A 22,070-nucleotide genomic window follows, 5' to 3' on the forward strand; every position below is an offset into this window, starting at 1 on the left:
CCATCTTTTCATTTTATTCCCTTCTAGAAACTTCTCCTTTAATTCTCTTTGAATTCACTTCAAAATGGTTCATCTTGAATTTTGTGCCACCAGTTCATCAATTTTATCTTCCACATAGTTCACATAATCCAAGAAATCAAACTTGTTTCCTTAGATTCATCAAATTCATGATCTTTCTCATAATGCTAACAGTCAACATTAACTTGCTTCTAATGCTCAACACAAATCACTGGTACATTTGACCCCATTTTTAGACCAAAATTTTTGACCATCTATTAAAATGGGGTCAAATTGGTCAAAAAAATGTCTTTCTTTTTAAATCCATGCCCGTGTTGGTCAAAACTTTGACCAACATGGGGCTTGTTATGCCATGTCCATCAAAATTTTGACCAACACAGACTTGTTATGTCAAAATTTTCCCTCCTCTTTGGGTCTAGATCTCGAATTCAAATACAAGCCCATTCAGGTGTGAGAAAAACTTTCCTATTTTGTCACAAAAAAATGGTGAAGACAAGATCATTGCAATGTGCAATTTGTAATAGAGTGTTGTAATGGTCTTAATTAGGCTTGTTAGTGTATCGGCTCGGGGATAAAAGTGGATGAGGTTTACGACATCGTTGCTTATAAGGTTAGATTTTTCTTTGAATGGAATGTTTGTTTGAGTTCTTTTTCCAGCATTTTCAGAAAGCTCATTGATGTAAAGTCTAAGATATTTAGAAATTGAGAAAAAAATTATTTGGGTTAAGGCTTTTGGATAAATTTGTGTCAAATTTTTGAAATGAATTCAGTAATAGTTGGACATTCTATCATAAATAATTGTTCCCCTATTTTGCTACTCCTAGATAAAATATGCATAGATCATGTCTGGTTTTGTGTTAAGCATCTTAATTTTCTCAAATCTGAGCTTGTGTGAGTGGCTTTTTATTTGACCCATAAAAATTTATTAAAGAACATTTTACGATGTTTTTAGAAGCTCATTGATGTTTGCTAGTGCTTCGAGATGTTTCGATAAAATGATAAAATGGTGCCAAATTTTTGAAAGAAATTTTAGTACTAACTAGGCATTCCATAATGAAGAATTGGTCATTTGTTATATAGCTCTTGCATACTTAACATATAGATCATTTCTTTTTTTGTGTTGAGCATCTTACTTTTCTCAAAACTGAGCTTGTGTAAGTGGATTTTTATTTAAGCTATAGATATTTTACTGTTCGTGATTAAAAATGATGTAAGCAAGTAGCTCTGAATTACAGTGTAGGCTTTCCTATTTGACTTGTCTTTATATTTTTTTGATACAATTTATATATGTGTACTGAATAGAAGTAAGCAGCATTTGTCCCCAATGCAACCAACACATCCATGTTTGCTGAGCCTCTATGTAATGTGTGGTATGCACCTACATAAAATTTGTAGCCTATTATGAACTGTATTGGAGTACACAACACCCATCGGAGGATTGTACCAAGAGTCACCATGTTCACTAATTTCAGGTCTTCCCATGAAGATACCATCGGAAAAAACATAGATAGTAGGAAAATAGGAACAGAGAATACACAACTCCAAAGGAAATATTTCTTATAGTGTTCTATTTCTTTGACCCTTTCATAGTCTCTTCCTCCTAAAGGACTACATAGGCTTGCTCTATAATAATTTGGTTCTGGCCCTGCTTGTTGAATGCATTGTATTATAAATTGTGGGCCTGTTAGATCTAGATCATATGAGACACTCACTGTTTCTGTATTTGAATCTATTTCTGCAAAATTCATACTAGGCAATGATTGTAGAGAAATCTCTATAAGCTTTGCTCCTTCACTTGAGTTTACTCTTTCTAGTCTGAGGTGAACTTTGTTTATTTCATCTCCTGCATTGATTAAGTCTAACTAAAAACCTGCTTTTGTGACTTATTACATTATCTGAGCAATTGTGCATTACTTGGGGTCATAGTGTACCTTTGCTTCATCTAGTGCAAGTGTAACCACTGCCTTCTTAACTCCCCTTATTCTCTTTAGAGTGTGTAAGATGGACTCTGAATAGCTTGTGTAGGTCATACCCCTGATTCTCAATTGAAAAACTGTCTAAGATGTCCTCACTGACATCCTTGATTAGTTTTGCCTCCAAGCCTACATCCTCTATGGCTTCTTTGATTGTGTTGATCCTTTGATTGCAGCAAGGATAACATTTCTCGGCTATGTCATGGACATGCTTGATTGGATGTAGAAGTTGTCTCTAGTTCAACCATAAACAAGACTACATTGAGAATTATGGTGATTGGATTTTATGATAAATTTATGTATGTCTATGGAGCATAATTCCTTTATCAGATTGTTATGGTTGTGTTATTTTTTACCTAACTTATGTATTTACTCTTTCTGGATTCAAGAAGTGCTTAAAATTCAACATGAACATCTATAGTAGTTAAAGACACAATACAAATTAAGATAAGGAAAGAGCATTGTGAATAGAAGCATAGACCAAGCATAGCCACATAATTATTGTATCAAACCTAGATTTGTTAGGAACAAAGGTGGCTGAGGCATTAGCAACTTCACCCATTGATTCAGTAGATCTAGTTACTAAAAATGGGGATCTAATAGACTTGGCAAGGGCAAGATTCAAGGTGATTTCTAATTGGTAACATTACACTCTTGCCTGGGATATCTTGCTCAGAATCACCTAAGAATCATACCTGGTCTTTCGTAACCCCCTATTGGAAAAGAAGTGTGAAATAATTTATAAAGAGGTGTAGACTATTCCATACTTTGTAAATGTTGTTGTTGAAGGCCATTCAATATTAATCTTGGCTGACTTTATTATCTTGTCATTAAAATTCAATAAATACTAATGAAATTATTATTATGATTGGTCTGATGATAGGTAGAAGAATTTTATTAATAGTTAAGATGGTTTGTTTGCAGGAAATATAGTAGCACTGCAATTTAAAACCCCAATATGGGAGCAGTGTATGACTTGACGAAACACACTCTACTCATTTGAAAACCTATTTTCTATTTCATGAGAATGGTATATTTAATCATGATTGGAATCCTCACTAAAACTATGTTGGTTTCAATAAACTTGCAGGACAGACAAATATGGTACAGAGGAAGGAGGAAAAGTTTACCCTCTTAACAAGGTATGCAATTCTGTAACTCTTTCAAGATAAGAAGTTTTTGATCAAAGTTACCCAAGGTCTCATCTATGTTTCTAATTGATGATTTTGATGATAGCTCAGATGAAGTGATCATAGTGGTCGTTCATTATTAGAAAACTCAAATAATAAATGTTTCCTAATGACATTAATAAACAAAAAATATATAAAACCACCTTTTTTGCATTACAATAAGTATCTTGAGTTCCAATAGATCATACAACTCTACCATAGGTGGAAATTGTCATTAATTTTTGTAATTCAATTTTTATGCAAGAAAAAAAGAAAATGGAAGAGTCATATATGATGTAAAACATCATTTAGAAAAATCTTGTACTTGCAGAGCTGAGTAAAATGCCATTTACAGCAGTCAGAAAACAATCATCAATGTATTTTTGTCTCGACGATAAAGTGCTATTTTTGTAAGTCAGATTGCCTAATCGGTGCAACCTCACAATTCATTTTGTTGGAAGCTGCTAGAGAACTTAAACAAAAAAGAGAGCATAATAGTTGAATATAACTGTCCTACATGGATCCAGTTAAAGGTACAAGAGCAAAAAAATATGAGGTGTTCACTGTTTGATTAGTTTCGACAAGGTTAAGTGTTTATATCATGGTTTAATTATTTTGAATGACATGTTTGACTGGGATTGTAGCAGCTTTTTTGAATAGATGTAATATAATATAGTAATAGATATAGGAGATATTTGTAGGGCTCTATTTCTATCAGCTTCTAGCTTCTTTTGTAATCTATTTTTTATGATTAATAACATCATTGTTGCTGCAATAATCTACTAAAACTTATACTTTGATTTATGCTCTATCTCTATACTCTGATTTATCTTTTAGATCCAATAGACACATGTTTCAGGAAAATAATAGCTAACATAGAGCACATTGTTGCAAATTAATGGGTATCTAAAATTTTCATTTTGATCAGACTCATTATAAGTCCATTGGACTTGTTGATATTTTCTATTTAGCCTATCTTAATGTATAATTTCCAATTGTAGCCAGCATCTTATTATATTTCCCTTTGACAGAATGGATATGGATCAGTTAGTTGGTCCCCTGTCTTCGATAATTGACAAAATTTGGAAGAAATAGGAGATAGCAAGGGCCATCTATTGCTGTTGAAACTATGGTAGAGGGATGAGGAGCTCATAGTTCATTACATGGAAGTGAAGGAGTCAAGAATTGATAGCATGAACAAGGAGATTTTCCAACTTGTTTTTTACTACTTTGCTTTCAACTGGATTGTTCTCACTCTGCTCTTCACCGTTGGTAGTAGTGCTCACACTTGTAGTAGATGGTGGATTCCTTGTAGCACTTCTTTGATAACGTCTATGATTCTCATATGTGATGTCTTGACAAGATTGTCATAAGGGGGAGAGTTTAGATGGGGTTTCTGAAAGATAAGGCTATTTTGAGAAGTGTGAGCAAGTGTATTCAAGAGCTGAGGATGAAGGGTGTGAGCTTTGATCTTTTCAAAGAGCCTCAAAATTCCAAGAGAATGAAGAGCTCCAGTGTGGAAACCAAATTGAACCCTCTCAGATGGTGCTCTTAATAAAATGAAGACAAAATATAAATAACCAGGCTTAATTTGTTAGACAAAATTTATAACTTGTCCCCAAGTTTTTATACATTTAGAGAGGCCACACATGGTTTTGGCTTGCATACTAAGTGCCAAGAAGACTAAAATCACATCATTCAAGCATTCATACATTCTCTCTCACTATATCAGGGACCACTTTGTTAGCTTGCTGTGAATTGTAATACTGATTAGGAATTATTATATATACATAGATAACATGTCCTTCCTTTCCCCACCAAAGCATTCAACATTCCTATCTTCATCTATTTTCTTTCCTAGGATATTGGTCCTATACCAAAAGTATCAATCGGTTTTGAAGTCTACAATAGCAAGAAGCAAGGTAAATCACCAATTTTTGCTTCTTAAGCACATTATCAAGGCACTCTGTAAGTTTGTCAAAGCCCATAAACCAGTTGGGTATGATCTTTGCCAAAAGTGAAGAAGATATTTTGTATTTGAGGATGAGATGATGGGGGATCATGCACTTCTCTTCCACTGGATGTCCCAAAGGGGCATTATGTAGTGTACGTGGGTAATGAAAGAAGTCGATTTATCATCCCCATAAATTACTTGAATCATTCTGTATTTAGGGCATTTTTGGAGAAAGAGGAGGAAGAGTATGGATTTCATCACCAGATGGGATTAACCATCCCTTGTGATGAAGTTGCTTTCCAAAACCTGATATCTTGTCTAAGGTAAAAGTCTCCAATCCTCTGAAACAAACATGATTTGAACTTAATCTGCGACAATTGTCTCTAGGTTTTGGTGTTGATGGGGTAAAATTGCTATAATATTTGATTCCTATCAAATATGCCAGTGTTTGATGCTTTTCGAACTTTGAATACTCTGCTAAGGTTGTATTATCTTATTGCATGAGCTTGCTCAAGGAAGCATGTGAATGTTCTTCTAATAAGCTTTGGATGCTTCTATAAGGGTCTGGGATTCATTTGTTGTTAATTTACCAACTTTCTTACAAATGTATTGTGAGGATGGTGGGGCATTGCATGTCTTAGATTTTTCCTAGAAGCTCAAGCTACTAGATGTTTACTTATGTGCTGCATGAATTTCTTCTGAGAAAGTGTGGTCAATTTGGACTTGGGTATGTGTGAAATTTATGGTCTTCATTGTAATGCTATTTCTCTTTGTATGTTAATTACATTCAAGTAATTTGGTTTGTAAAATCATCTAGTCCAGAAATTTTTTCTTTAGCTCATGAATGCTTAAGTCCCCAAAGTTTGAGTAGTTTCTAAATTGATTATACTTGCATAAAATTTAATTCTGTTTCTATTTTTCCCCTGTAGCTTGAGCTTGTTGGATCAAGTGGCTTCACTCACTTGCAACCATGTATTTTGCAAGTAAGTAGAGGTTTCCAAATATAATAAATAAAAAAGTTCAATTTTTTTTTTTGGGTTAATGGTGGAGATTTACATGCTTAGCTTATATAATATGTATGTTGTTATTGAATTGGATTACATGAGTATTGTTTATATCAATGATTTAGATCACATTCTGTGATCCATCATTGTAATGAAAGAGTCCATAAGAAGAAAAATGAATGAAGTTGTGAACCTAAACTAACTAAAAAGATTTTTTTTTTATTTTTTTAAAAACTAAGATGAGAGAAAGTGTAAGAGGTGTTAGATAACTGTCAATTGATATGACAAAAAAAATAATTTTAAACGAATAAAGAGAAAAAGAGGACAAGATAATACAAAATATGTGTATATGTACATACATAAATATGTGTATATGTGTACACATATTGAAAAATAAAGAATATAAAAGCTTAAACCAAAAAGAAAAAGATAAAAAAGGAATAAGCTTATATATGTTTATTAATCTTTACTTGCACTAAATTAGCTTACATGTCTTTCTGGTTTGCAGTGCTTGTATTTTGAGGTCTATAAAATCTACATCTGTATGCCCAGCATGCAAAGTGCCATGTTTACATAGAGGTAATTTGAAATCTCTTATTTTGTGTACAATTTTTTTGGAATAGTATTTAGAAGGTCTTTGAGCATAGCCCTACCAAATCACACTCCTCAATTAGAACCTAAAATAGGCTTGATCCCGTAAAATTCCATCAAATAAGGCTTTGATTTCTAGTTATTCATTGGTAGGGTCCTAGATTGAAATTTCATCCACTTTTGTATAAAATGTCATGCTTTTCAATTTATTATAATTATTGAGAGCTTTTCACCAATATATAATGATCTCCAAAATGGCTGGTCTCTTCCACAAAAACCTATTTACCATCAGCAGCTTGCTAGGGTTATGGCCTTTTTAATTATAGATGCCAACAGTGATGGTATGATGCAAAGCTCTGATTCTTTTCTTATCAAAATTTAATTATGTACACCTTTGTGATTGCAGAGGTTCATCTTGCACCTCACATGGATAGCTTAGTTATCATATATAGGAACATGAAAATTGTTGTTGGTGTTAAACTTTATGGTTTGCAGCCTTGAATGTCAAAAGACTTTAGAGGTAAATTTGATTCCCCTACAACCCTCCTTGAATATGCAATGCTTTTTCTCTTTTCATTTGAATTTACCATTGTATGATACACAATACCAGATAACCCAGGCAAGGAGAATATAATTCCTTCCCCAAATGGCCTCAAGCAAAAGAAATTTGTGAAATCTAGGGGAAAGCCGAAGAGGGCTAAAGGATGTGGTTTGAAGCCTTCTTGATTGTCAGTGGTTTCATCTCACCAAGCAATAGAAAACACAAAAATAGAAACTATTGAACAAGAGTTTCCTACTCTAGCTATTCCTAGTCCTCATCAGCCTATGAAACAGTCATTCCCAACCAAGAAGAGGGTTCAGGTTTCTTTACATCCACCTGGTAGTGTTGAAAAAACACCTCTTAGAACTGTAAACAAGCCTTTCAACTCTAAAGACAAGGTATTCCAAAGTGAGGGAGGTGGTATTAAAGGAAATTTTCTTTTGAAAAATTTGGATACTATACTTTTTGATTCTAAAGGTCAGACATGTCTTCAATCAAAACCTAAAACAAGTGTGACTGCTCAAAATTCCATCAAAGGTAATCCTGTGAATGACAAGGTCCTATTTGATGAACATGGAAATCCTTTACTATCACCTTTTTTTTGGCTTAGAGACTGTGAGATTGAAGAAGTTGATGGCACTCAAATGCCTAATTCTCAACCCACTTAGTTCACTCAAACTACACAGGCATCACCCTCTATGTGTCCATCTTTTAGCAATCTCAAGGATTCTGACAATGAAGGTTACCATCGAGAGGTTCAAAATATGAGTAGACTCTTCCCTACTTCTAGTGTTCTATTAAATGCATGAATGCTATGTCTCATGGTTCTATCTTTGTTTTTGTAATCAATGGAAATGAGTATGGACTTAGCCAAGTTTCTCTAAAACATTGGGCTTTGTAATGTTCTTAATTTTGTGGAGGATATCAATGTGCTTTAGAAACACAATGGGTATTGTATTTTCTCATGAATGTAGTTACTTTGGTAGTGTGTATTTTATTAGGTACTGATAAATGCAAAAACCCATTTTTGCCTTACCCATACTATGGCTTTGTTTCACTTCTCATACAAGATGGATGTGAGATTGGGATCACAGTTCTTGACACCTTTGATAGTGAAATGTTTGAATGGACTCAGAGACCCTGCTCACTCGAGCTCAACTTTAGCCCAAGAAAAAAATAGGTACCTCTATTTATTGGTTTTAGCTTAGGCTCTTCATATTAGAACTTATCATATTTTAATTTTTTATCAGTGTCTGATTCATCAAAACTCATCTTCAATGCAATTTCCTAGAGAATCAGAGATTGTTCAGATTGAATCCAAGTCATTGGAAGGAGATGATGCATTACTTTTCAATGATGTAAACAAGAGCCACAATGAAATTATTCTAGTTATTACAGTTGAAAGTGCAAATGGATCCGATATAGAAAGGGAATAGGAAAAGGAAAATAGTAGTGAAAATGCTAATGTTAGAGCTACAGTTGTGCCAAAGAAACCATCCAAGAAAGAAAAGGTTAAGTTTTTGAATAGTGATGAAATTTTTTCCATAAAATGAAGAAAAATGGAAATGTTAAGCTCGAGGCAGAAACAGTTGGTGAAAATGTAGTTGGCAAGAAGAAGAGAGGGAGGAAGCCTAAAAGGAGCAGTGGTAGGAATCTTAATGATGGAGGATTCTCTCATGTGAGAGATTCTTCTAACAATATAGGTTTTGATGAGTCTCAGCTAGATTCAAATAAGGAGTTGGCTTTTACAATAGCTAACATATTTGATGTTATGTTTTGCTTGTCCACAAGTAAGCCTACAACTAATAGCTGTGTATCAAAAACAAATAGTGACATAAAAGTTAAGGATTAGGAAGGCCACCATCCATTGGATATTCCTAGCACTACCCAAAATGAAGTACATGAACATATAACTATAAATTTAGCACAAGTGAGTCAAAATGGTGTTGGAAACATTATCAGTGGTGCTAATCTAGAGACAACTATACCAGCTGACACAACTGAGCAGTAGCCAGAAGCCCTTGGAAATAGTTTAGGAAGTGATTCTAGCACATTGAAGAATCAAGTTTTCTGTGCTTTTTGTCAAACATCTGGCAATTCATAGGTGAGAGCATTTAGGTTATTTTCTTTTAGCATCCATGTATTTCAGTTCATGGCAGCACCAACCTGCATATTAATGTTGCAATCTTCCAGGTTGCAGGTCAGATGATGCATTACAACAATGGAAGGGCAGCAACTAAAGCAAAAGAGATGTCATTAAATGTTGTGCATGTGCATAAGTTCTGTGCTGAATGGTGAGGATTTGAAAGAGTATAGTTTCATTCTTTTGAAGATCTAACATTGACTGCTAAGTTTGCAGCCTAATATTCTCTTTTAGCATCCCTTTGGGTTGACCTATACTGTGGTCCATTAATTTAGCACCTATAAACATATTTAACATTGATTGAAATATATTGGAATTCTTTGCACCAATTTCAGGGCACCAGTTGTCTACTTCAAAGGTGACTGTATAATGAATCTCGAGATGGAAATATCCAGAGGCACAAAAATCAAGTGTACTATATGTGGATTGAAGGGAGAAGCTCTTGGTTGTTGTTTTTACAAAGTGTCATAGGAGCTTTCATGTTCCTTGTGCACTATCTAACTCAGAGTGCAGATGGGATATTGTGAGAAATGAAATTTTGTGCCCTGTACAAGTATTTTTTGCATTATTGTACAAGATAAACTAAGGTCTGAATTGTTGTTGGTTGATTGCCTTGGTGCCTACAGGATGATTATGTTATGCTATGCCCTGCTCATGCATCACACAAATTTCCAAAGGAGAGAAAGGCTAAAGCCACGAAGAAAGATAGCACTCTTCATACAAGGGGGAAAAAGATTACTATATAGGCATTACCCTGTAGGTCATTGCTGAATTTACTTTGAGAAGTAGCAATAAAGAGTTATTTGAATTTCTCATGTTCTGTTTGATTGTGATGATATTGTCTCATCATGTGTTTGATATTTGCAGAGGTAACCAAAGCTCTGCTAGTATACTTATAGGTTCTGAACCAAGGCAAAGATGGACATGGCCTTTAGGTCTATCTTGTAAGTGGGTTTTGTGCGGCTCTCAACTTGACACTTCCCAAAAGGTATATAATGAGTGTCAAATTGTTACAGTAATGTTGTTTCTTTTAAATCTATTGCACTTTGTTATCAATAAAAAAATCTCATTTAAATGTAGGAAACTCTAAACAATTTTGCAAATCTTGTTGGCACGACTATCTCTAAGGCATTGAGTCTAACCGTAATCCATGTAATTGCATCTATTGATGCAAATGGTGCTTGTAGAAGAACACTGAAATTTTTGATGGCAATATTGGAAGGAAAATGGATACTGAATATAGATTGTAGGTTTTATGTTCCTATTGTTGATTGTTATGTCTTAGTATCTTTTTTATTAGAATTGACTAATTTTTTTCAAGATTTTTTAAAGTACAAAACACTGAGTTTCAGCCATAATACATGTTCACTGATAGAGTAATAACACACAGGGATCACATCATGCCTTAAAGAGGGGTCACCAATTCCTGATAGCTTCTACATTGGGAGAGAGATGTGAAGAAGTGGAGGTTCAAGTACAAACCACATCTGATTTCATTGATTGCTTTGATGCCGAGTAGATAGGCTCAGCATTGCAAGGTTTATTTAATCAAAATGGAGATGGAAATGAGGATATTTTTGATTGAAAAGTGATGATCCCTTTTGGCTAGGAAAATTTTGATCCAGTCCATGACTTGGCAAGATCTCTACATTCATATTTTATTATTTATATGGATCCATTGTTCCAAATTTTTTGTTTATAGCTTGTACATCATATACATGTAAATTTTTCAAGGGTTCCATTGTTGTAAGTATTCTTCAGTACACAAAATTTTCAACATTTTCAACATGGGTTATACTAAGTTTTTATCATACAGCTATTGTATTCATGTTCCAACAATATTTTTAAAGAAATCATGTTCAAATATATAAATTTATTTAGTCTTGAAATTATTTTAGGGATATGAATTTTTCAAAATGAATTTTATGCTAATCATCTATAGGATGTAATTTAGTGACTGTTGAAGCTATGGTGTTAAGTACTTTGAAAGATGAATTAAACATTAAGTACTTTGAGATCTTAGGAGCTATGTGGTGAGTGTTGAGAACTTATGGTTCATGGGATTTACATTTATGTTTGCGCATGTCCAGATGTTGAAGAGAATGGGATATTTAGATGTAACGAGTATGGCTTCTAAGTACAGTTCTTTTGTAAATGATAGGTTACTAACCACTGTATGTTTTATTGGTTTGTAGGAAAGCTTATTATAATTGCAAACAACTGCCCTCCTCTTCGTAGATCAAAAATAGAGTACTATGCTATGCTTGCAAAGATTGGGGTACATCATTTCAACGGAAGTAAGTTATTCTTTCTGAACACATTATTGGGAAAAATTAGAAGAGCTTCATACATCCTCTAGACTTGTAATACCTTGTTTAGAGTATTAATAGGCATGTTATTGTAATAAACTGATCATTTTTTTTTTTTTGATGATCTAAATTGGAAAGATGTCCTTTATATCTTGCATTGATAGTGTATAATGTCCTTTATTTTTGGAGTATCTTGATTTCTAGTTAAACATGCTAACCAGTACTATCTTTGACATTTATCATGTTTTTGGAAATTGAGAACATATTCTAAATGTGAAATAATATACCTCCCTAGGTCATTAGCTGTATTGATGAACAGATGATGCAATCAAGGATATTGTACACAGAGCACGCGGGAGCTGCACAAGAAAAAGATTTGGTGAATGTGATCGACTGTATTTTGGGGCTCTTAGCATGTGAATGAAGGCCATTAATGTTCAAATTATGGTGAATGGAAATGATTTCTTTTTCTCACACTTGTAGATGGATATGTGGATTTTAGATTTCAAAGTGGTGACTTTTGTGCAGAGCATTTATGATTGATTTCCCATCTTGATAGTATGGAATCACAAGGTTATGGATATCAAGAAATCTATCATCCAAAGGAGTTTGAGGTTCATCGAGAGGCTTATGAGTTTCATGGAGAATGGATTTCTAACAAAAATTATTATGGTTAGAGTTAGAGATGGAGGATGCAAGAACACTGCCACTAGCAAAGATGGGACTTCGGCAGCCACTGGGGTGTGATGAATCCAGTCCTTCCTTAGCTCATCAAGGACCGTAGTAACCCTAATCTCTTTCTTTTTCTCATTATAATTAGTAAATAAAATCATCTATTGCTATTACTAATTATTCTTGGACTAATTATCTTGGAGTTCTTTTGCAATGCTCTATTGATATGTGGGTTTTGTTTTCACCCTATCAATGGATCTATCACTTAATTATCGCAAATTGTAAACCCATGACATTGAAAGTTACAATAAATAAGCCCCAAATATTCACCATCCATGATATATATCTAGGACATCAAGGATTTATTGAGGATTCTAAAATTTATTGTAACTAACAGGAAGGCATAATGAGTGGCTGAATGTTTCTCTTGGACCTAAACAAATACTTGATACCTATATCTTGTTCAAGTTTTCAATAGCTGTACTCATTCTAATTTTTTTCTCAGCTTTAAGTTTTTAAACAATCTTTAGAGATTAGATAGATTTGTTCAATAATTTAATAGTAAGTTTAACTTGGAGTGTCTGGTTATTGCTTTCCATGGGAGATCAATCGTATGTTGTGAATGAAGCCGCTTCACAGGCTTCCTGTTATATATCTCAAAATTCAATACAGTGGCAATGTTAAATGTTTTGAATAGTAAATAATACTTCATACATTCACTTGTATGATAACCTGGTGTCTATATACTATGTAGGTGATTTTATCCCATGACGAAGACCCTCCAGTTGTTAGAATAATGGATTACACATAATCTCTTGTAATATATTGTTTTAAAAAGACAAATGTTCTTTTGCATTTTATTTGATGAAAATAAGGTCTACTATAAAGTATGGATTTAATGACGACACATATCCATATTGGTTCTCTATAATGATAGCATTTGAAATTGATATATCTATTTCTTATAGTTTCCAACATAGTCGAAGATACTTTAGGCACTCATCTTTCTACTGTCATTGTTGGTTGTACTTTTGACTAGACTTCTATTTATTTGTCTGGTCATTCATAAACATTAATATAGTTTCTTTCTTTATATTAAATTAGGAATTATTATTGTTGTTACTTTCCCAAGGTAAGGTAACAATAAAACAAGGACAATGAAGGTCCATAGAATTAAAATGGCACAATAATGTCTTCCATAGCTTATTGTTTTTATATGGTTTTGTTAAAAGTTAGGAAATTGATGAGAATGTGGTTGAGAAAAGAGATGTACAATTATATGAAAAGTGCTTTACCTAAATTGGTTAGAGGAAAGATTTAATATATATTCTTTTATAGATCAGTGATGTTCAAATCCAATAGTAACACATAATTTACATTTGGATGTAGATTATGTACAATAGTGATTGAAATTTCATGCTTTAATACACTTTTCACAGTTCTACATCTTGAAAGCTGAGACAAGATGGTTAAAACATATGTTAAGCACTATTATTCATTTTATTTGGTGACTTCCCAATGACAAATAAGAGAAGCTAAAAATGGTGATTGGAAGGGGTGGAATCCATTGCTGGTCCTCGAGACCAAGTCCACATACCATGTATCAAAACAAGTAAAAGCTTGGGAACAACTCTATTAGTTCACTATTCTTTGTGATTGAAGTGTTATGACTCTTTAATAAACAACCTTTGATTTCTCAACTCTTGAATAGGATGGTAGCCCTAGAAGTTTTAATTGTATTGTAGCATCATCTCAAAGACAATGACAACTTCTTTCAACACAAAGCAACTATTATGAGGAAACATGATCATTTCAGGTGGTAATCCTATTGAGTATATGTTTTAGGGTGTGCTAATAGATCAAGTACAACTTAGGGGACATGTTTCAGTTAATATATCCAATTAGAAGTTTGCGAAAGGAAGTCCCAAATTGCCTTCACATGCAGCAAAGAAGACCAAACTTCAATAACTTGCAGCTTTTCTATTTGTTAACCTTTTTTAAATACACTTCATAAAATGGTCTTGCCTAGTTTTAAGGCCTCTTTGTAGTCTATGAAATTATGTGGTGGGCAAGTGTTTAATTTGTTCTACTATTTTACTTCCTGCTATGTAAAATATATGGTGTAGAAGGTGTAGAAGAAATGGGAAAACATGTTTGAAAGCACTTTTACTAGTTCAGTTACATAAGCCAATGCCAAAATGCTATAATAACAATGGTAGTGACTTTGCTGTGTTTGACAAGTGTACATTAGATGGAATGAATATAAATCTTTAGGCTGTATAGGTCTCCCCCTCGTGGAATTAAAATCCTTAAGAAATTAATGCAAAAACTAATAGGTTTAGTATCCCATTCATCATGCTACTTTTAGTGACTTTTGTTGGTTTGTATTGTAATTATGTATTGTATGCCATATATCTTCTAATAGGTGGTGTTTCCAATGATTTTGATCTAGGAAGCACTAGTTAAGCTGAAAAATTATGTTTGAAAGTTTATATTTTTCTATCTTTTATGTTCATCCTAATTCATTTCTACAGATAATTATAAATTATACCTCAATGTCATGGCTTGCTTGTTCACAAAGTAGAAAAACCATAATATGATTACCATAGAGATGAGGTCATATACTTTTTAGCATTTCCATAGTTTATTCATGTGTTCAATATGGATGTTGGTGTTGCAGCTGCTCTATATGCAAATGTTGGATATTCTCAATCTAATATATTTATTGCTTTGGCTCACCCAGGATGCAGTTCAGCAACCCTCTTTAATCAGGACCTCTCAAAGTTGACATGCTTGATTTTTTTAAGTTTCCCACTTGTTAATGAAGATTTGATTAGTAGTGCTTCAAGGTACTATTCTTCTTATGTGTGTAATGGTTCATAATTTCATGATTCTGTAATCTACCTATTTGGCCTAACTTTTTTGGATTCTACAGTAGTATTTTTGCTCCAATAATACGGACAAATGAATTGTGTCATCAGTATTCTGAAGACTGTGTGCAAGTCTACAAAGAGATGGGTGTCAAGGTTATAGATTCATTACTACACTCAGGAATGGGCTCATCTTCAATCTTCAAAAGATTGAATATGAGCCCATTTCTGACTGTGGTAATGAATTTCAAAGCTCCTTCAGCCCAAGCATATCATGTCCTTTGGACGATCTTTCTAAAACTGCTTCAACATTGTATCCTTCAGACTTTAGTTTATACCTACCAACAACAAGACTACTTTGCATCATTAGAATCATGAATAAGGAATGCAGAGGTAAGCTTTTTTGGGTTTTTGCTGAGAAAATGTTGATATTAAAGCAGTGGGGCTGCTTGGCATTTTATGCAAATTTGTTTGGTGTAATTTAAGATTTGAAGAATACTATTGAAATTTTTCCTGTCCTTCTTATTTTATGCAAATTAAATATGAGATTCATTGTTACTCGACTCCTCTACAATTTTCAATAACTGCTAGGATACTAAGAGCATATCATCTTGGAATGTTGGTATCATGGCTATTTAACAAGGTTACATTTAATGTTAAGTGCTTAGTAGAACATAATTTTGTATCTCTTATAATCTTGTTAGGTGGCTGAAGGCTTTTTTTTTGAGTGTAGGATTACACACAATACATTCCCCTATCAGTTGATGAATTAGAATCATGGTTTGGGACACCCTTCATTTATGTGTTTGATCATTCTACTACTGGTATGATTGTGAATGCTTTTTTGGAGATAAGTTTTACTCAATAAAATGTGAAGCATATGGAATCTTCTATGATTAATCCAAACAAATACATATGCCCCTTTATAAGTTAATTATTTGTTTGAGGTATAGTGCATTATAATGGTATTGTTCATACAACATTGATGTTTACTCAAGAAGACTATTTTTATTTAGTTTTATTCACCAAGTTTCCTTTTCAGTTTGATTTTGAGCTGGTGATGCTTGAGACCTAAATGCCTACAAATGCTTCATGCAGTGTCCAATCTCAAGCCCTAATCACTAGGAAAGCTCCTAGCTCTTATTACAGTTTGCTTACTACAATGTCACATCCAGTTTGCATGTGATTCTACTGACCTAAAGGATCCTTAACCACAAACAATAGTAGTCTCCTATGCCCAAGATAATACAACTTTGTTTGGATTTAAATAAGAAAATCACAGCAACATTATTAGTGAGGGTTTGTGTCTGCTCAAAAACTTCTTATCTAAGAAAGCCTTCCTGAGGGTTGTGAGCTTGTGTACTTCGCTTTACATCAAAGGTTCAATGCGAGCATGCTGCTAAGACCCTGCCCAAGGTTACAAATGCAAAGTGAACTAGTTTTTAATGCTTCTCACTAGCAATAAATCATGTTTTATTAGCTCATTATCTAGCTGGTTCACCTTTATTTCAAATTTAATGCAGGGAGGAGGAGCTTCTTGGTCAAGGTCTTGCATTGAATGATGAATTAGATCATGTGCTAGGGAAAAACAACTCCATTACTGCAGGGTCTCCTGTTACATGAAAAAGAACAAAAGAGAGTAAACTAGAATAAATTTGGTAACTTTCCACATTTCAAATGTGGATTATACCTCTGAACTATTGGATAGAGAGAGAGGGGGGCAGGGTGTTGCAAAGCTATTGCATAGCCAAGGAGACAACAAAGGAGCCTCCTTGTCTCCCCTACCTCCACATGTGAGAGAGAACACTATTGCATAGAAAGGTAGGCAACAGAGCAAGAACATGCACTAGAGTTTTCCCTAAACTGGGTGTTCCCAAAGGTAAATAACTAAGGCTATTCCACTTGTTTATTTTCATATTTTCCATTTGCATGTATGCATTAGAATCTATTATCAATAACTCAACATAATATCTGTGTTGGTTACTTGATGACCAAACTCAAAGAGTCAACTTGGCGAGCATACTTGCACTAGTACATTTGGGTTCATTTTTCGACCTTTATTGGTCAAATTTTTGACCCAATTTTTAACCAACCCATTGGTCAAAATTTTTCTAGTCAAAATTTTGACCAACTCACTGGTACATGATTTGTCTCAATCATATAACTAATTATATATTCTTCATATTAGTTACTATCGATGTTTTTTAGGCATTCTATAAAATAGTTCACATGCCTTGCATATGATGACATTTTGCATGCATCCTGCACTCTCTCTCATCCGGCTAATGATGGATTACGCAGAGTGATCTAAAATCATGATGCTAAAAAAAACACAATCAAATCCAAAATAAAATTGCACTACAAATGGATTGTGGAAATATGATATTGGTAAATTTGCATGCATGTCTACTAGGACAATCACAACTTAAACATATATTTGTCCTGGTAGACATGCATGCAAAATTAACAATAGCAGATTTCCACAATCCATTTGTAGTGCAAGTTCATTTTGGATTTGATTGTGTGTGTTTTTTAGAATCATGGTTTCAGATCACTCTGTGTAATCCATCATCAGCCAGATGAGAGAGTGTAGGATGCATGTAAAATGTCATATCATAGGCAAGACATGTGAACTATTTTATAGAATGCCTAAAAAAAATTTACACCTAGCTATTGGTGGAAATTTCCACCAATGCCTGGGCATTTTCTACCTTTGTTGTGGAAATTTCCACCAACGCCTAAATTTTTTCTACCTTTGTTGGTTGAAATTTCCACCTTCATTAGTCAAAATTTCCACCAACGACTAAATTTTTTTCTACCTTTGTTGGTGGAAATTTCCACCAACGTCTAAATTTTTTTCTACCTTTGTTGGTTGAAATTTCCACCTTCATTGGTCAAAATTTCCACCAACACCTAAATTTTTTTCTACCTTTGTTGGTCAAAATTTCCACCTTCATTGGTCAAAATTTCCACCAATGCCTAATTTTTTTTCTACCTTTGTTGGTCAAAATTTCCACCAACGTGCAATTTTTTTTCTACATTTTTTTGGTCAAAATTTTGACCTTCATTGGTCAAAATTTTGACCAATTCCTGTTTGAACCTACACAATGGCTTTGGTAGGTTTTTGACCAATACATTGGTCAAAATTTTGACCAGAAAAATAGCGACCAACATGTTGGTTGAAATTTGGTCAAAAATTGGGTCAAAAATTTGACCAATAAAGGTCAAAAAATGAACCCAAATGTACTAGTGAATTGCATTGATAAACATCCACTATCAAATCACTCAGCATGAACTACAATTTATTGGTGCTCAACATCAATTGAACTTTATTCGTCTTATGCTATATCACTTGGCATACACTAAAATTTGACATTTCTTGACTCCAACTCATTTTCTGCTCATCTCTAACTAACATTGCTTAGTACCTACTATGCAAATTGTTAAGCTTGACAAACTTAATTCTTTTTACTTGTTCTTCTAAACTTAATTAGTGTATCCATCCTTTGCAACCATAAGTAGATAATCAATGTACTATAATATCACTATCATAACTTATCCTTGTACTCCTTTTCCATATCATATCTCAACCTTTCCTCTAGGTGTTATTGTTACCTCATTTGATCAAATCCTCTTCAATCAAACAAATGATAGTACTCAAATAATCTAAGTAGTTGTCTTACCAGCAAATAGTAGGTTTGACATCAATGACAAAACAATGATTGAAACACATTCTCATACTTGTATCAATCTGTTTTCAACAATCTCTCTCTTTGGCATTGATGGTAAACCAAACTTAATCAGTACAACCAACAATAATGCTAAAAAGACAATAATTCCTTGTATTAAAATCTCTCCCTCTATCAACAGCTTTCATCTTCTGAATAGGTTACCAAATTTTATTATGATCAACAAACAATCAACTCATACTTATGACTCCCTCTTGATCACTTTGTATATCTCATCTCCCTCTGAGTAGATATTCCATGTTTCTTCTATCTATATCTTCTATAATCTCCATCCATTTCTAGATTATTGGATTTCTCCCATTATTTTTCTTTCTCCTTCTTTGACAACAATGTCAAAGACTTGTCATCTTAATATGTAGATATGAACATTTTTAGTTTCTCCCTCTATCACCTAGCTTGTGACTAATTTGTAGATCTAGCTCATTGATTACATTAGGAAACTCCTAAAGTAAAATCTACTACATCAATGTATGACATACATCAATCATCTTAGTTGATGCAGGTCACTTCTCATGCTTTTTAACTAGCCTTGGATAGGGATAGCACCCCTAGTTTACCTCTTAGATACTCATGAGCATCCTTAGGTAATGCTTTTGTGAAGATATTGTGAGGCATTGCCCCGACCCTTTGTAGCATAGTTGATACCTTATTATTTTGATACTTATGACTCGATATGTCGAGACACTATCAGATACACTGAACATATTATGTTATTTTATGTTGTGTGATGCTTTACTTTCAAATATTTGATTTTGTCATTTAATGCTTTATGAACATATATACTGATGAAGTAAGTGAATGAATAATTAACACTTTGATTATGAAAATTTAGTGGTTAAGTATATGAGTAGATTTGAGATAAATAGTTAATTAATTGAAGGATTATGTTTTGAGTTATGTGATTTCCTTGATACATTATATACATATATGTATGTGATTTTCTTGAGCTACTGATGTGTACAATGTGCAAGATATTTTAGCCAAGAAATCTAATGGAGAAACAAAATTGAACCCTATGTACCATTTGTGAAAACCTCATTGTATGTATTTTATTTGTATCATGAGATGTATGAATGTATCATTCTATAATCAGTAAATGTTAACATTTCATAACAGTGTTTTTATAGTGTCTCTTGACACTCGTGAATTGTTTATGCATTCCAACATGCTAGTTAGGGTTAACTGAATAACCTAAAGACCTAAGTCAGACTACCTTGCTAATCAATTTTTAATCGAGATTAATTACCCCTAATCTAGATTAGTGTTAATCTCCTTTTTGAAGATTGTTTGTTAGTCCTAAATTTTTCCTAGCATTTGTTAGGTCCCTAATTTATCCTATAGGTCTAAAAATATGGAATCTTAATAGCCAAGAGGTATGGGTATGGGTTGGGGGTATTTTCCATCCTCTTAGCCCCTTTTGTTGACTTTTATGGTCACTCAAAAACCCAATTTTTGCTTTATTGTGAAAATTGATAGATTCCATCATGAGTTGAATGACCTTAACCCCACCTTGAGGTTAGCCCTAGGTCTAGTTGAGTTAGAAGCCTCTAGAACTTTTGGGTAAGTGGGGGGAGTTATTGCTTGGAGAAGTGGTTGAGTTTAGGATATTATTTAGAGGCATTTTTGAGAGAGTTTTGGTTGTTACCCAACCTCTAGTTTTAGAGGGATTTTCAAAATTGAAGGGAAGGAGAGGAAAGCAAGCTCATCTCAAACTTGTTCATTTTCCATAACCTTATTTTTGAAGGTAGGAATGCTTCACCTCCCTTTTTGTTCATGTTGTGCTTTATGTTTTAGTTATATTGTTTATGCATATTTTTGTGTGTGTTGAGTGTGTTGGGAAGGATTGAACAGATTTTCTTAAATGTCTTTCCTTTGTGGTTTGTTTTGAATTTTGAAGTTTTCTTTTTATGGGTGTTTTGGCATTACTCACCCTCAGATAGGGCAGAAGTGGCCATTTTTGAGGGAAGGTCTTTTGTTGGACCCCAATAGTGTAGAGTCTCTTCTCAAGACAAGAAGAGGGAGAGAGGGTAGCATGTTATGGGCCCATGCCTATTAGCATAAACTACGTATGAGTTTTGGCATGTAAGAATGGAAGAAGAAAGTTCTTGAGTTATAGCCCCGATAGGGCATCTATTTTGGTGTTGTGTTTGATGTCTCCTGTTGGGAAAATCCCCTTCTTCCTAGTTTGGTTCAATGTTGAATCTGTTGTGAAAAAAAACCTGGTATGGGAGTGAATGTCTGATCTTGTCTCCATGTTGTGATTGGTTGTCTCCTAGTTAGTTTTCATTCTCTCCATGATCACCATGATGTATTGCAGAATTCAAAATAGATCCCTTGTTAAGGGCCAAGAAGGAAATTCAACTTGTTATTGAATTCAATTATGTTGAGGAGATTTCTCCTCGGGATTGAAATCCTGTATAAAATGTATTTTTACAGTTATTGTTGAGGTGACAAGGATGTCAAGTTTTCTTACTGATTCTTTCCCAACAGAACTTTGAATTAGGTGGTCAATAAAATAATGATTGAGTAATATCATTTCTTATGAGGTTTTCATATTTTTAGTTATATATATGTATATCAAAAATGAGATAAAATGATGATGTTCAATTATGCAAATTTCAAGTTCAAATATGTTAAGGCAAAAATTAGGTTATGTTGGGAACTTGATTTGTTTTCATGCTTAATAGGAGATAAAATTGCTCTTTCATTATTGTGATAACAAACTATTGAACTCTATGTTTTAAACCATTCAAAAAAATATAAATACCCCTTGTTATTAAAAATATATCGTTTGAGGAATCCATACTTGGTAATAATAAGGACTTAGAAAAAGAAAAAGAAATGTCCCCAAGAGAAATATTGCCCTTTGGATTTTGTATGGGGGAAGGATTAATTCCCTCTTTTGAAATAGATAATCTTTAAAGATTCTCCTAATTATTTCCTCTTTGAATAAAATAAATTAATTAAAATTTGGATTAATAATTGTTAAAAAAAATGACATACAACATAAAACAAACAAATATCTATCTCTACCAATTTAATTTTTTGTATTTACTCCTCCCTCCATCCTTCTAGGC

General features: G+C 33.5%; 2 pseudogenes; both read left to right on the top strand.

The window, feature by feature from the left end:
- Positions 1–4,547: 4,547 nt before the first annotated feature.
- LOC149551672 (auxin-responsive protein SAUR50 pseudogene) lies at positions 4,548–5,441 on the top strand (annotated as a pseudogene).
- Positions 5,442–5,552: 111 nt separating this feature from the next.
- On the top strand, positions 5,553–10,851 carry LOC149551673 (protein BREAST CANCER SUSCEPTIBILITY 1 homolog; annotated as a pseudogene).
- Positions 10,852–22,070: the final 11,219 nt, after the last annotated feature.

Source organism: Cupressus sempervirens, chromosome 6 (genome assembly GCF_028749045.1).
Source record: "Cupressus sempervirens isolate cs-2001-9-10 chromosome 6, ASM2874904v1, whole genome shotgun sequence".
Classification (NCBI taxonomy): Eukaryota; Viridiplantae; Streptophyta; class Pinopsida; order Cupressales; family Cupressaceae; genus Cupressus; species Cupressus sempervirens.